General features: G+C 38.4%; 1 protein-coding gene across 2 annotated transcripts in view; it reads right to left on the minus strand.

Annotated features, from left to right (window-relative positions):
* The window catches only part of LOC123318930 (C3 and PZP-like alpha-2-macroglobulin domain-containing protein 8), a 1,198,665-nt gene that overhangs the window by 792,280 nt on the left and 391,476 nt on the right, over window positions 1–14,909 (minus strand). The gene's annotated exons all lie outside the window — the stretch shown is intronic.

Genomic DNA, 14,909 nt, shown 5'->3' on the forward strand with positions numbered 1-14,909 from the left:
TTCGCCGGCTGACTTTTGAATTTGACTTCAGTGCTTTCCTTTCGCTTCCGTATTTTCGATTTTTCGCTTGCTAACGTAGTGACTTCGGTTATAAATTCATTTAATTTTTCGGTATTCTTTCGCCGTTGAAGAATAGTCATTTTGTGTTATTTGCATCAGTGCTTAGAGTTAATTTTTTAGTTTTTCTTTTAAATCCTTTGAGTTTCGAGTGCGTGAAACAAAGGAGGTAGGTCCCCGTCTGTACCGTTCAGTTTCTTTGTTAGACCTACGCCGTTACTTCCTTAACTTTGACACTGCTGTACTGTATTGTTTTCTGTTGTATTTTATCGTCCTTTACCCCGTTGCGCGAAATAGACTTTTTCTTCGCTGTCAATCATGGTGTGCTATAACCCTTGGGGCAGCGAATAAAAGTCTCGAACAGATCCGCCCTAGCCCTTGGGGTACTGAAGGGAAAGTTCCGTCAACCCCCCTGTCCGCGTCATAAGTGTTAAATCCGAAATCTCTTCTTTTCTGTCAATCATGGTGTGCTATAACCCTTGGGGCAGAGAATAAGAGATACCGCACGTAGTCAGTGAGATCCCGTAGTTGCGTTAAACATAGACATTTTCTTCGCTGTCAATCATGGTGTGCTAAAACCCTTGGGGCAGCGAATAAAAGTCTCGAACAGACCCGCCCTTATTGTGTTTCATTCCCGGAGAAATACAACTACACACCGATACCGTATAGCAAGTCCTTAGCATTCGTCAGTTCTGGTTGGCGCATTTTTGTTGAACCGTTGATTTTTCACTACACCCGGTACAAATTTCATAAAGTGCTCGTGACCGGATAAGATTTCCCGAATGTATTTTCACTGATAGAATCACTCATATTTTATATCACACATATCTCCCTTGTACATATAATTAGTTTCCGAAGTTGTGAATAAACTTTTACATAGTTCGATTTTGACTTCTTCGTTGTCGCTACTACCCTAGACAACACCGAGCTCTGTCTCTGGCTAGCAGCTACTCTGGTAGGTTTGCTATTCTTCCTATTGAAAAGAATAGCTGGCGCTCGAGATTAAGGATTCTCCGAGAAACGCGCGTTACAAAGTACTTGCGCTAACAACATTTATTGAAAGAGGCTCCGAAGAACGCAGCAAAACGGGAGTGGTCTTTATAGATCTCACGGCTGCTTACGATACGGTCTGGAGAGAAGGGCTCATGTATAAGTTTTTGAAGGTTACAAGGTGCAACAAGCTAACGTCACTAGTGAATAAGATGCTTTCCAACAGAATTCTTCAAGTATCCATCGGAGCTACGCTAAGCAGACCAAAACTGCTCAGTAATGGTCTTCCACAGGGATCTGTGCTGGCGCCACTCCTTTTTAACTTGTATACAGCTGACTTGCCACTTACATGAAGCCGTAAATTCATGTATGCTGATGACTTGGCTCTCGCAAAGCAACATGTCAATATGGGAGACCTGGAAACAACCATATCCGATGACCTGAACATACTATCTGGTTACTTTAAGAGATGGCGACTCACACAGAGCATTTCAAAAACGGAGACATGCTGTTTTCATCTTAACAATAGAATGGCATCGAACAATCTAAATGTCACTTTCAACAATAGTATTTTACGCCACAACCACTATCCCAAGTACCTAGGTATTACATTGGATCGCACCCTCTCTTTCAACAAACATTTAACAAACTTGGCAGCGAAGTTGAGAACTCGCAACAATATTCTATACAAACTGGCGGGGTCGACCTGGGGAGCTGATGCCTCCACACTACGCACGTCCGCACTCAGCCTGGTCTTTTCTACGGCCGAATATTGCGCATCGGTTTGGCTAAACAGCCCTTACGTTAGTAAAGTGGATACCGTTCTCAATCAAACAATGAGAATTATTTCGGGATCTATTAAGTCCACACCTATCGAATGGCTACCCGTATTGTGTCATATCGAACCACCGAAAATCCGTAGACAGCAGATATTGGTTCGTGAGTTTAAAAAGGTCAGCGAAAACCTAGACCTACCGATCCATCAAGACATAATAAGATTCAACCGACTGAAATCAAGAAATCCAACTGTAAAAACAGCCCAACAGCTTGTAACCAACAACTTTAACGGATATGAAGAGTGGATAGCAAGCTGGCAGAGCAGAGCTGATCCAGCCTGGCACCCCTTACTAGATCCAAAAAATCCACCACAGGGTTTCAATCTGCCCTGTAAAATTTGGGTTCGATTGAACAGGATCCGGACTGGCCATGGAAGAAGTGGATCGGCCTTGTTCAAATGGGGGATGAGAATGAGCCCGGAATGCGATTGCGGTGCTGCTTCTCAAACAATGCATCACATTGCCTATGAATGTCCGACTAGGAGATTTTCTGGCACAACTTCTGACTTTTTGCATGCAACAGCGCGGTCCATCCAATGGCTTAACCAACTAGATATCGAGCTGTGATGCTACACATAATTTTGTCTGTACACTGTATTTTTTTTTTCTTACAATATTTTTATATTTTCTTGTGCTTGTGTAGTTAACTTATGTGGATATTTGTATACGCCATAAGCTAAATAAATAAAATAAATAACCTGGTTAAAACCCAGAAAAAAAAGAATCTTTGAAGTGAAGCGACTCTACAATCTCTGTATTTTGGTTGAACAAAAAAAAAAGGCCTTAAAGTCCACGCCAGTGCTTTAGATGTCCAATGTACGGACATGCACAGAATAAATGCTCCTTCCGGTGGAGATGCGTGAAGTGCTCAGGAAGAAAGAAATGCCACATGCGTCTTATGTGGAGAAGAGGGCCATCCAGCTTGCTACAAAGGATGTAGCGAATTCAAGCTGCTGACCAGAAAGAAGAATTCCTGAAAACCAACTAAACAGAAAAAGCCGGTAACTAAAACTACTGTTCAAAAAATTCAGTAGCGAAGGCCAAACCTACAGAACAGGAAAAAAAGAGGGAGAGTTCAAAACCGGTTCAGAAAAAAGAAGAACAGAAGAAGCCTTCAATAAAACAGGCTGTGCACAGTCAACAGGTTGAAGAAAAAGATATCTGAATCAGCCGATGATTTAGGTATATTCACAGAGAAAATTTTCAACGGAATTATGTTGAAAATTGAGAGGGAAATGAAGAAAAAACTCCAAGCATTATTCAGTAAACTTAATTAATGGACATTACGGATATTAGGAAGAAATTCCTTCAAGATAATCTTGTGGAACATAAACGGTATCAACACTCGGAAAGCCAAGTTAGAAGAAATAATATCAGATCCGACGAAACACAAGGAAAAACAGAAAAAGTGACGATTGTTGCCGAATTAAATCGTCAAAGAGTCGAAATTACTTCGGCATATAAGCCACCACAAAACAATTTATTGGAAGAAGAGATAAACAACATGTTGGAAGGAACAAACCCGAAAATCTGCATCGGAGATTTCAACTGTAATTATCCATTATGGAACAGCATAACAGAGAATAGAAATAGCAAAAAACTCAAGGATTTTGCCGAAAAACAAAATGCAATGTATAAGATATCGCGATTCTGAAAAATATAACTCAAGAATTCTCGATTGAAACTTTGGAAGATGGAACCTCAAACGACAATCCCGTGGAATTGACAATTGGAGAAGAACCAAAAAACTGCTGGAAATAAGAGAATAAACCAATTGGGCTAAATACAGCCATTTAATACAATCGGAAATGACAGAAATTCCAACAATAAGCACTCCAGACGATCTGGAATGTGCAGTTGATGAACTGGAAGAGATTATATTGAAAGCTTTCGACAAAAGCACGAGAAGAGTGAAGAGACCAGAACCAAGTCATCCGCATGGCGATACACCTAAAGAAGTAAAAGATCTTATACGAGAAATTCGAAGAATATATCGGATGAATAAAAATGATCCGAGTAGAAGGAACCTCAACCGACATAGCCAAGTTCTGAAAAATGCCCTGAAAGATCTAGGAACAAGCAGATGGAACAAAAGGGTTCAAGAACTGAATACAATCGAGAATGCAAAAAAGCCTACAAGGAGAAAAGACTAAACGACGATAATGAAGATTTGGAAGAACTGGTTGAAGAAAATGATGAAAAAATGGATGAATTACCCGCGACTGCTGTAATAGACAAGCCAACATCGCCAAATGAAATCAGGGAAATAATTAGAAGTTTGAAGAAGAGGAAAGCTCCCGGAAGCGATAAAATAACGAATGTAATGTTAAAGAAATTACCTAGAAAAGGTATAGCCGCGAATGGAATTATGAGGACAGAACACTACCCAGAAAAATGGAAAACAGCAGAAGTCAGAGTATTCAATAAACCATTCAAAGAGAAAAAGTTCCCACAAAACTACAGACCGATGAGTCAACTGTCGGCGTTAGGAAAATTAGTAGAAAGAATTATCGCCACGAGGCTACATGGGGAAACCGAAAATCTGAAACAAATTCCACCAGAACAATTCCGATTCAGAAGAAAGCATTCAACTGTGCAACAATTATTAAGACTCAAAGAATACATTACAGAGGGATTCCAAAATAAACAAGCTACAGGTCTTGTTTTATTAGACATCGCCGGAGCATTCGACAGAGTATGGCATGAAGGATTAATATATAAGATGAGATGTGCTGAATATTCGATCAAAATAGGCGAGTTGATCAGGAATCATTTCAAAAATGAAAGATTTTACGTGAAAGTGGGGGGAGAATGCTCCTCAACAAGAGATATATATGCTGGAGTACCCCAAGTGTCAGTACTTGGGCCATTTCTGTACAACATATACATCCACGAATACCTTTTGAGGGGAAGAAGAAGAAGCCACATGTCTAACGACACAAAATTGAAGATAATCAAAGCCGTTGCTAGGCCTCAACTGACTTATGGATCAGTTGCCTGGGGTTTCGCGGCAAAGAGCCATATCAAAAGAATTCAGGCCACTGAAAACAAGCTGCTTCGATGTGCAATAGATGCACCTTGGTTTGTCAGGAGTAGACAGATTTATAGGAACCCGAAATGGGAAACCATAACGGAATTCATGAACAGAAAAGCAGAGAAATTTTTCGAAACAGCGAAAAACCATCCGAATCAAGAAATAGTGGACTACGACCCAGAGGAAGACAAAAGGAGAATGCTAATTTACCGAAGGGAATTATTCTTGGAACCCGCTACTGGTTTTGTAATTGTGGCGTAAGTGAGGAATTTCGACATATTATTTCGGGTCATTTAATCTCTCAAGAGGCGCATCTCACCGACCAACTGTGACACAGTTTCGGTCAGTTTGACAATTGGAGCTTTCAACTGCCCATTCTCTTCCCTGAGCTTTACAAGCTCCTCGTGAGGATGCAGAACCGACTAAGAGATGAACGGTTTATAGGCAAATGCCTGGAACCAAAATTCAAGAAGCAGTTAAGGGTTTTTAGTGGGTCTCGAGCTCAGGAGAGTGAGAAACTCCACACTTGTTCCCCCTCAGGAGAGGGTGGTTCGTCTGATCTGCAGATTTTCCCCCTGCTACACCAAAAAAAAAAACACACATAGGTTGAGGATGAACTAGATGAAGCAGAGGGGCGTACTCTAGCATATGCATGGAAGCGAGAGGATGGACCAGGGATCATCCCCTGGTCAATCATTTGACCAGACGATAGAGGAACAGACGCTGAGGCCGCTGGTAATTGAGGTCTTGACGATCTCCTGGGCGCAGACGATCGGGCCGAGGTGAGAGTAGAACTTTTCAACACTCGCAACTTTCGATTGATTAATTCGATCAGTTGAACGAAAGTGGGGAAATCATCAGAGGATAACTGCCCTTCGAACAACTGGCGAGATGGTTCATCGAGGTTACGCAATGACATGGATAACAGAAGATAGTCTTCCAGATCTGATATTGGCAGCGCCTTGATAGCATTTATGGCGTTCTGATGGGTGGTGATGAACCGCTCCAATTGTGGCAAAGAAGACACAGATGCTAGTGGGGACTCTAAAATCTGGTTCACGTTAAGATCTGCCAGACGCCGGGGATTCTGGTAGAGGGATTGAAGGGCCTTATAAGCCAGAGAATAGTTGGCCGAATTCATCTCGAATCCGGAGATCACTGATGCGGCCTCACCGGAAGAGCCGACGACATTAAATGCAATTTCTGAACGGGCGCCAGAGAGTTACTTTGGTTCACTAGGGCGTCGAAGAGAGCAATAAATCTGGGCCATTTCTCGATTTTACCGGAAAAGCAGGGCAACTCAACCCGAGGAATCGGAAGATCAACCGACAATGAGGAAGGTGTCGCAACAGACGAAGATGCTGTTATGAGGCTGTGGGCGGCACGAATATGCAGGCAAGTTTCGAAGAATGCTGCAAATTTGGAAGGTGATTCGTCACGCTCAGACTTCTCCAACTGAGCGTTGAGTCTGACTATCAAGTCATCAGCTTCCCTGACAGATTTTTCCACCCTGGTCAGCTGCCTGGACCTAAGTGGTCAAACTCTTAACTAAATTAAGCTGGGTGGAACCTGCGGCGAATGCATTCTCGCGCTTGACCATCGACTCGGCGATAGAGGCCTTCAATTTGTCTATCGACGGCATTCGGACCTTGCTGAACGACACCGGTATCTAAAAAGAATAAAACTATTTACGGGGATTCCGAAGGAGCAACGAACAGACGATTGATTAATTACACAGGCCAACACACATTTTGGTGCCTGCGATTTTTTAACTGTTCCTGACTAATTTTTGGATGCAGAATGTAAAAAAGTTCTCAGATTTTGTCTATCAGATCTAGTTTTTGAGATTTTTAAAAAAAAAATTGTGTATATAATTCACGTTATAACTGTTATAATATAAAATATTACTATTGACAGACAAAACAAAGACACATGGATTTAAGTATTTATTGCAAAAACTTAATTTACATGATTACATTAGTCACTAATCACATAAAAATTTTCTTTTATACTATATTTCTAGAATGAAGTTTACTAGGGCAGTCTCGCTGAAGGCTCCAGCAGTGGTCCACCATCATGTGGCTATCTCATCGTCCTTGATAACGATCTTCCATGGTTTTAATATCCTGATGGAATCTTTCCCCCTGTTCTTGACTACAATCACCTAAGTTTTCTGGAAAACGATCCCTGTGGCTGTGGATGTAGTGAACTTTTATACTCATGTTACATCCGAGAATATTAAAATTTGAAAGCATAGTTTCCATTAATTCTCTGCTTCATGATTGCCAAGAAAATTTTGTACTACTTGAACAAATGAACTCCAAGCGTTAGATTCAGTCTCGTTCATGGATGTGGTGATTGTGGATTTTCAACAAGTTGCTTTATTTGAGGACCATCAAATATACCAGCCTTTAGTTTTTCCGTGCATTAGCACGGAAATTTACGTGACAAATACCCAAAACAATTTCCATCTCGATTCAAAGCCTTCACAAATTGCTTCATTAGGCCTAGCTTGATATGCAAGGGCGGAAGTAAGATTTTTTTCTCTTGAAACCAAAGGTTCGTTGATCACGTTTTGTATTCCTTGAATCATGACATCTCTTGAAGGCCAATTTTTGTTAACCCAGTGCTCATTTTTAGCTCTGCTGTTCCAAAGGCACAAAAAACAAGGATATTTTGTATAACCACTCTGCTGTGCAAGGAGGTTAATCATTTTTTAATCAACACAAATTGACCACTGATGTTCTTCGTAATTAATTTTTCTCAAAACTAATGCTATTGTTTCATATTCTTCCTTCATGGTAGTAGAATTACCAATAGAAATTGAGCCATGTTTGTTACCGTTATATTTTGACGCTTAAGTACATATTCATCTCTTCATTTGTTTTCCTTTATCAGAAAAAAATATACCATTTAACCTGTAACGTGTATCTCAGAAACTAGAGCTGATAGAAAAAATCTGTTGGCATTTTTGGAATCAGCACATTAAAAACATTTAAAATCAGATGTTAGATTTCCGGCACCAATTTTTTTTTTTCATTTTGTTGGCCTGTGTTATCAATGAAGATAATAAGCTGATGACGTTGAATGCAACACTCGAAATAATAATAATAATAATACTGTGAACTTATGAATATAGACTGCGAAAGAGTCTCTCGTCTCCCATTATGAATTGAAAACATAATATTCCTAATTGGAGCATCAGAACCTTTCCTTTGATACCGCGCATGATGCGTTTCGAATTTAACACATTTTCGGGCTATATTATTGTTGTTATTAATAAACACATTTTTTTTTATTTCATGTTATTTCCTTCATCAAGGTACAAATGAATTGACAGAGGGAGAAAGATGAGCTCATTTTATGGGCGAGTTGGTGTTATGTACCAAAACTATACCCACAATTAATATCCTTACTGAATTAAAAGGTGCCAAAATGCAAATAAGTATAAGCATGTAAAAATGAACAGTGTCATTTTCTTTAAAAGACAACTTTCTATTTTCCTTTCTATGTTTTATTTAATTTCAACTTAGAGAATGCCTTGATTTGTCAATTATTAATTCATGTCAATTCATATTTCAAATATTGTTCATTGAAAACCTAAAGGAATAGCATTGTTTTTAATTTCTTTCAGGTTAGTAAGTTATTCTCAAGAGTTATCAGAGTTTATTTGTTATATTTCCAACTAAAGATAATAAATCTTTCAGATTGAAGACATCAAATCGTCTATTTCTTGAAGTGAGAAATTGAATTGATTTCCATTCTTATAAATCAAAAACTTAAGCTATCTGGTTGATATTCGAAGGACTGCACTGGGATTTCGAGCTATAATGACCACATCCATGAAAATTTGCATAGCTTTTGAAACATCAAATACTAAAGCGAAGAAAAATATATTCAAGTTCTAATGGATTCAGACTACAGGAACGGAAACATATTATGAGATTCCAGAAGACAAACAGAATCCACATGACCATCATGAACTTTTTGCTCTACCGAAGGTGAAAAATATCTTGAAATCAATGAAAACAAGAGGTTCATTTCGTACGTGTGTTATTTCATTGACTCCGGAATTGAAAGGAATATATTTTGATGCCGAAGAAGATGTGATGTTTAGGGATGAGTATTTACAAATGACTTATTCACCTGCATACGTGAAAACAGAATTTGGAGGAGAACTAGCAGAATCACGAAATACAACAAAACTGTCCTCAGGCAAGACCAAGGAGAATAAAAAGGATTTCAAGAAGATAAAGGACAATTTTGTGCTGAATAATTTTGGTGGGAAGAATGTTTCCGTGACTTTATGGTTGAAGAAATTTGAGTCGGAATGCATGCGTTGTGGAGTGGAAGAAGATATGGACAAAATTTTGATTTTACGTTTGTTTCTGGATGGGATAGCGAAAGAATGGTTTGATTCTAAATTAATTATATTAGGTTTGGAAACTGATTTTCAAATATGGAAAAATAACTGCTTAGATAGTTTTTGTGAAACAAGTTGGCATAAGCATAGAGAGGCATATTCATTTAGGTACATAGGAGGAAGTTTAGTTGACTACGCTTTCAGGAAAGAAAATTTGTTGTTGAATCTCCGAAATAATTTTCCAACTGACATATTAATTGACTTAATTGTGACGAGTTTGCCAAATTTTTTACAAGATAGAATTGATCGATCAAATGTAACAACTTTTGAGAAATTATTAGGTGAGTTACGAAAGTTAGAAGGTTCAACAAAATATGAAAATGCTCGAAATACCAAAAATGGCAAAATGAACAAATCGGCCGAACAACTTCCTTCACTAACAAAAGCAGATAAGAAGGAACCATGTTCAATTTGTGATAAAAATGGTTTCCCAGGGAGATTCCATCCAGAAGCTCTATGTCGGCTAAAGAATAGGAGATTTAATTTTAAACAAGAGAACGTATCCGGTAGCATAAGAACGGTGAACAATGTTGGGGTACAGGATGAATTAAATGAGGCCATTTCCGATCAAAAAAACTAGTTTTGTTGCCATTGATCAAATTGAAAGTGTTCGTAAATGAAAATGAATTATGTGGAATTTATGATTCAGGCTCAAATGTCACTCTTCTGAATTCGAAAGTGGCAGATGAGTTATGTCTACACATTCGAGAGGATAGGAACACATTCAAAACAGTCAATGGCAGGGCAAATTTTTCAGGAAAAATAACTACAAAAATGAGAATCAATGATATTGAAAAAGAAGTTGAGTTTTTTGTAATTAATGATAAAAATTTCGAGTATGATATTCTACTCGGATTAGATTCTATTTTCAATTTCCAATTGAAACAAGATTTTGATTTGAAAATTTATCAAAGATTAGAGATGAATGAAGAGAGAAAGATCGATTCTTTCTATAATAATAATGATAATAACAATTATTACAATATCAACTTCAATGAAGGTATACCTACAGAACTTTTCGAAGCGAAATTAGAACATTTGACAACAAATCAGAGGAATAAAATTGAAATGTTAATAAATAAATATGATAATATTTTTGCAAAACACAAATTTGATATTGGTTTGGTGCAGAATAATGAAGTACATATAAAACTTTTAGAACACAAATTTGTAACTAAAAAGCCATACAGATGTTCAATGGAGGATCAAAAAGAGATAGAATTTCAAATAGGAAAATTGTTGAAGGCGAATCTGATTGAAGAATCTTCCTCACCTTTTGCAGCACCAGTCACGTTGGCATATAAAAGAGATGAGGGATCTAAGACAAGATTGTGTGTCGATTTCCGTGAACTCAATAAATTGATTGTTCCCGAACCACAGCCTTTCCCATTGATCGATGAAATTTTAGCGAAAACCCGTAATGCAAAGTTTTTTACTACATTAGATGTAAATTCTGCCTTTTGGTCGATTCCTGTTCGTATCAAAGATAGATATAAGACTGCTTTTGTGACGCAAAATGGTCACTGGCAATGGAAATGTTTACCTTTTGGACTTAAAACATCCCCAGCGATATTTCAACGTATTTTGAATAATATTATCAGGAAATATAACTTGAATTCATTCTGCCAAAATTATATAGATGATATTCTGATATTTTCTTCAACATTTGAACAACATATAGAACATTTTGAGGAACAATAAACGAATTAATTCAGATGCATAACATCCGCAGATAATTAAATCAACGAATGTTACGATCTGAATCGAACTAACAAACTACCATCGCTCGAAGTATCACCAGAATTTTCATTTCGCTGACAAGAGTAGATGCTGACCATGGTTTCGGTCTTATTTCACCTCGTCAGAGCAACAAAACTCAATTGTCAACGAAATGCTATGAATTGCCGGCTCCTTTTATTCCATATCAGTAGCGGGTATGGTGTATAAATACATCGTACCGACATCTGACAGAGAAACGGGAACCAACCCAATTCAATTTCCTAACTCTCAGAGCGAAGATAGCAGTATGCATCCATATGCTTTATTCCCATATTGCAAATATCGTATATTACGATAATTAAGCAAGGGAAAAAGCGCGGAAAGGTTCGGATCATGGCAGTAACCGATCTGCCGCGGACATGGAAAAATAAGGAATGGATCACGCCTTCAACAGTAAGGCAGGTGAATAATAAACGAATTAATTCAGATGCATAACATCCGCAGATAATTAAATCAACGAATGTTACGATCTGAATCGAACTAACAAACTACCATCGCTCGAAGTATTACCAGAATTTTCATTTCGCCGACAAGAGTAGATGCTGACCATGGTTTCGGTCTTATTTGACCTCGTCAGAGCAACAAAACTCAATTGTCAACGAAATGCTATGAATTGCCGGCTCCTTTTATTCCATATCAGTAGCGGGTATGGTGTATAAATACATCGTACCGACATCTGACAGAGAAACGGGAACCAACCCAATTCAATTTCCTAACTCTCAGAGCGAAGATAGCAGTATGCATCCATATGCTTTATTCCCATATTGCAAATATCGTATATTACGATAATTAAGCAAGGGAAAAAGCGCGGAAAGGTTCGGATCATGGCAGTAACCGATCTGCCGCGGACATGGAAAAATAAGGAATGGATCACGCCTTCAACAGTAAGGCAGGTGAATAATAAACGAATTAATTCAGATGCATAACATCCGCAGATAATTAAATCAACGAATGTTACGATCTGAATCGAACTAACAAACTACCATCGCTCGAAGTATTACCAGAATTTTCATTTCGCCGACAAGAGTAGATGCTGACCATGGTTTCGGTCTTATTTGACCTCGTCAGAGCAACAAAACTCAATTGTCAACGAAATGCTATGAATTGCCGGCTCCTTTTATTCCATATCAGTAGCGGGTATGGTGTATAAATACATCGTACCGACATCTGACAGAGAAACGGGAACCAACCCAATTCAATTTCCTAACTCTGAATTAATTCGTTTATTATTCACCTGCCTTACTGTTGAAGGCGTGATCCATTCCTTATTTTTCCATGTCCGCGGCAGATCGGTTACTGCCATGATCCGAACCTTTCCGCGCTTTTTCCCTTGCTTAATTATCGTAATATACGATATTTGCAATATGGGAATAAAGCATATGGATGCATACTGCTATCTTCGCTCTGAGAGTTAGGAAATTGAATTGGGTTGGTTCCCGTTTCTCTGTCAGATGTCGGTACGATGTATTTATACACCATACCCGCTACTGATATGGAATAAAAGGAGCCGGCAATTCATAGCATTTCTTTGACAATTGAGTTTTGTTGCTCTGACGAGGTCAAATAAGACCGAAACCATGGTCAGCATCTACTCTTGTCGGCGAAATGAAAATTCTGGTAATACTTCGAGCGATGGTAGTTTGTTAGTTCGATTCAGATCGTAACATTCGTTGATTTAATTATCTGCGGATGTTATGCATCTGAATTAATTCGTTTATTATTCACCTGCCTTACTGTTGAAGCCGTGATCCATTCCTTATTTTTCCATGTCCGCGGCAGATCGGTTACTGCCATGATCCGAACCTTTCCGCGCTTTTTCCCTTGCTTAATTATCGTAATATACGATATTTGCAATATGGGAATAAAGCATATGGATGCATACTGCTATCTTCGCTCTGAGAGTTAGGAAATTGAATTGGGTTGGTTCCCGTTTCTCTGTCAGATGTCGGTACGATGTATTTATACACCATACCCGCTACTGATATGGAATAAAAGGAGCCGGCAATTCATAGCATTTCGTTGACAATTGAGTTTTGTTGCTCTGACGAGGTCAAATAAGACCGAAACCATGGTCAGCATCTACTCTTGTCGGCGAAATGAAAATTCTGGTAATACTTCGAGCGATGATAGTTTGTTAGTTCGATTCAGATCGTAACATTCGTTGATTTAATTATCTGCGGATGTTATGTATCTGAATTAATTCGTTTATTACTCACCTGCCTTACTGTTGAAGGCGTGATCCATTCCTTATTTTTCCATGTCCGCGGCAGATCGGTTACTGCCATGATCCGAACCTTTCCGCGCTTTTTCCCTTGCTTAATTATCGTAATATACGATATTTGCAATATGGGAATAAAGCATATGGATGCATACTGCTATCTTCGCTCTGAGAGTTAGGAAATTGAATTGGGTTGGTTCCCGTTTCTCTGTCAGATGTCGGTACGATGTATTTATACACCATACCTGCTACTGATATGGAATAAAAGGAGCCGGCAATTCATAGCATTTCGTTGACAATTGAGTTTTGTTGCTCTGACGAGGTCAAATAAGACCGAAACCATGGTCAGCATCTACTCTTGTCGGCGAAATGAAAATTCTGGTAATACTTCGAGCGATGGTAGTTTGTTAGTTCGATTCAGATCGTAACATTCGTTGATTTAATTATCTGCGGATGTTATGCATCTGAATTAATTCGTTTATTATTCACCTGCCTTACTGTTGAAGGCGTGATCCATTCCTTATTTTTCCATGTCCGCGGCAGATCGGTTACTGCCATGATCCGAACCTTTCCGCGCTTTTTCCCTTGCTTAATTATCGTAATATACGATATTTGCAATATGGGAATAAAGCATATGGATGCATACTGCTATCTTCGCTCTGAGAGTTAGGAAATTGAATTGGGTTGGTTCCCGTTTCTCTGTCAGATGTCGGTACGATGTATTTATACACCATACCCGCTACTGATATGGAATAAAAGGAGCCGGCAATTCATAGCATTTCGTTGACAATTGAGTTTTGTTGCTCTGACGAGGTCAAATAAGACCGAAACCATGGTCAGCATCTACTCTTGTCGGCGAAATGAAAATTCTGGTAATACTTCTAGCGATGGTAGTTTGTTAGTTCGATTCAGATCGTAACATTCGTTGATTTAATTATCTGCGGATGTTATGCATCTGAATTAATTCGTTTATTATTCACCTGCCTTACTGTTGAAGGCGTGATCCATTCCTTATTTTGAGGAACTCTTGAAAGCAATATGTGAAGAAGGATTCAGACTTAAATTTATCAAATGCAATTTTGCTAAAGAAGAAGTCAAATATTTAGGACATATTGTTGGAAATAACACAGTACGACCCATAAATGACAATTTGATTTCCATAAGAAATTTTTCTCCACCAGATAATCGGAAGAAGATAAGGCAATTCTTGGGCAAAGTGAATTTTTATCACAAATATATAAAAGATTCCGCTAGATTATTAGAACCGTTGCATAATTTACTGAGGAAAGATGTAAAATTCAATTGGTCATTGGATTGTCAGAAAGCTTTCATTAAGGTTAAGGAAATCCTTTGTTCTGAACCAGTTCTTGCAATTTTCGACCCAAATGCCTATACGACTATATATACTGATGCCAGTATTCAAGGAGTAGGAGCTGTTCTTAAACAAAAACAGATTAATGGTGAAATGAAACCCGTAGCCTATTTTTCCAAAAAATTGAATAAATATTAGAAGAATAAAAAAGCAATATTTCTAGAATGTCTGGCAATTAAGGAGGCAATAAAATTTTGCAA

The sequence above is a fragment of the Coccinella septempunctata genome, chromosome 8, assembly GCF_907165205.1.
Source record: "Coccinella septempunctata chromosome 8, icCocSept1.1, whole genome shotgun sequence".
Taxonomy (NCBI): Eukaryota; Metazoa; Arthropoda; class Insecta; order Coleoptera; family Coccinellidae; genus Coccinella; species Coccinella septempunctata.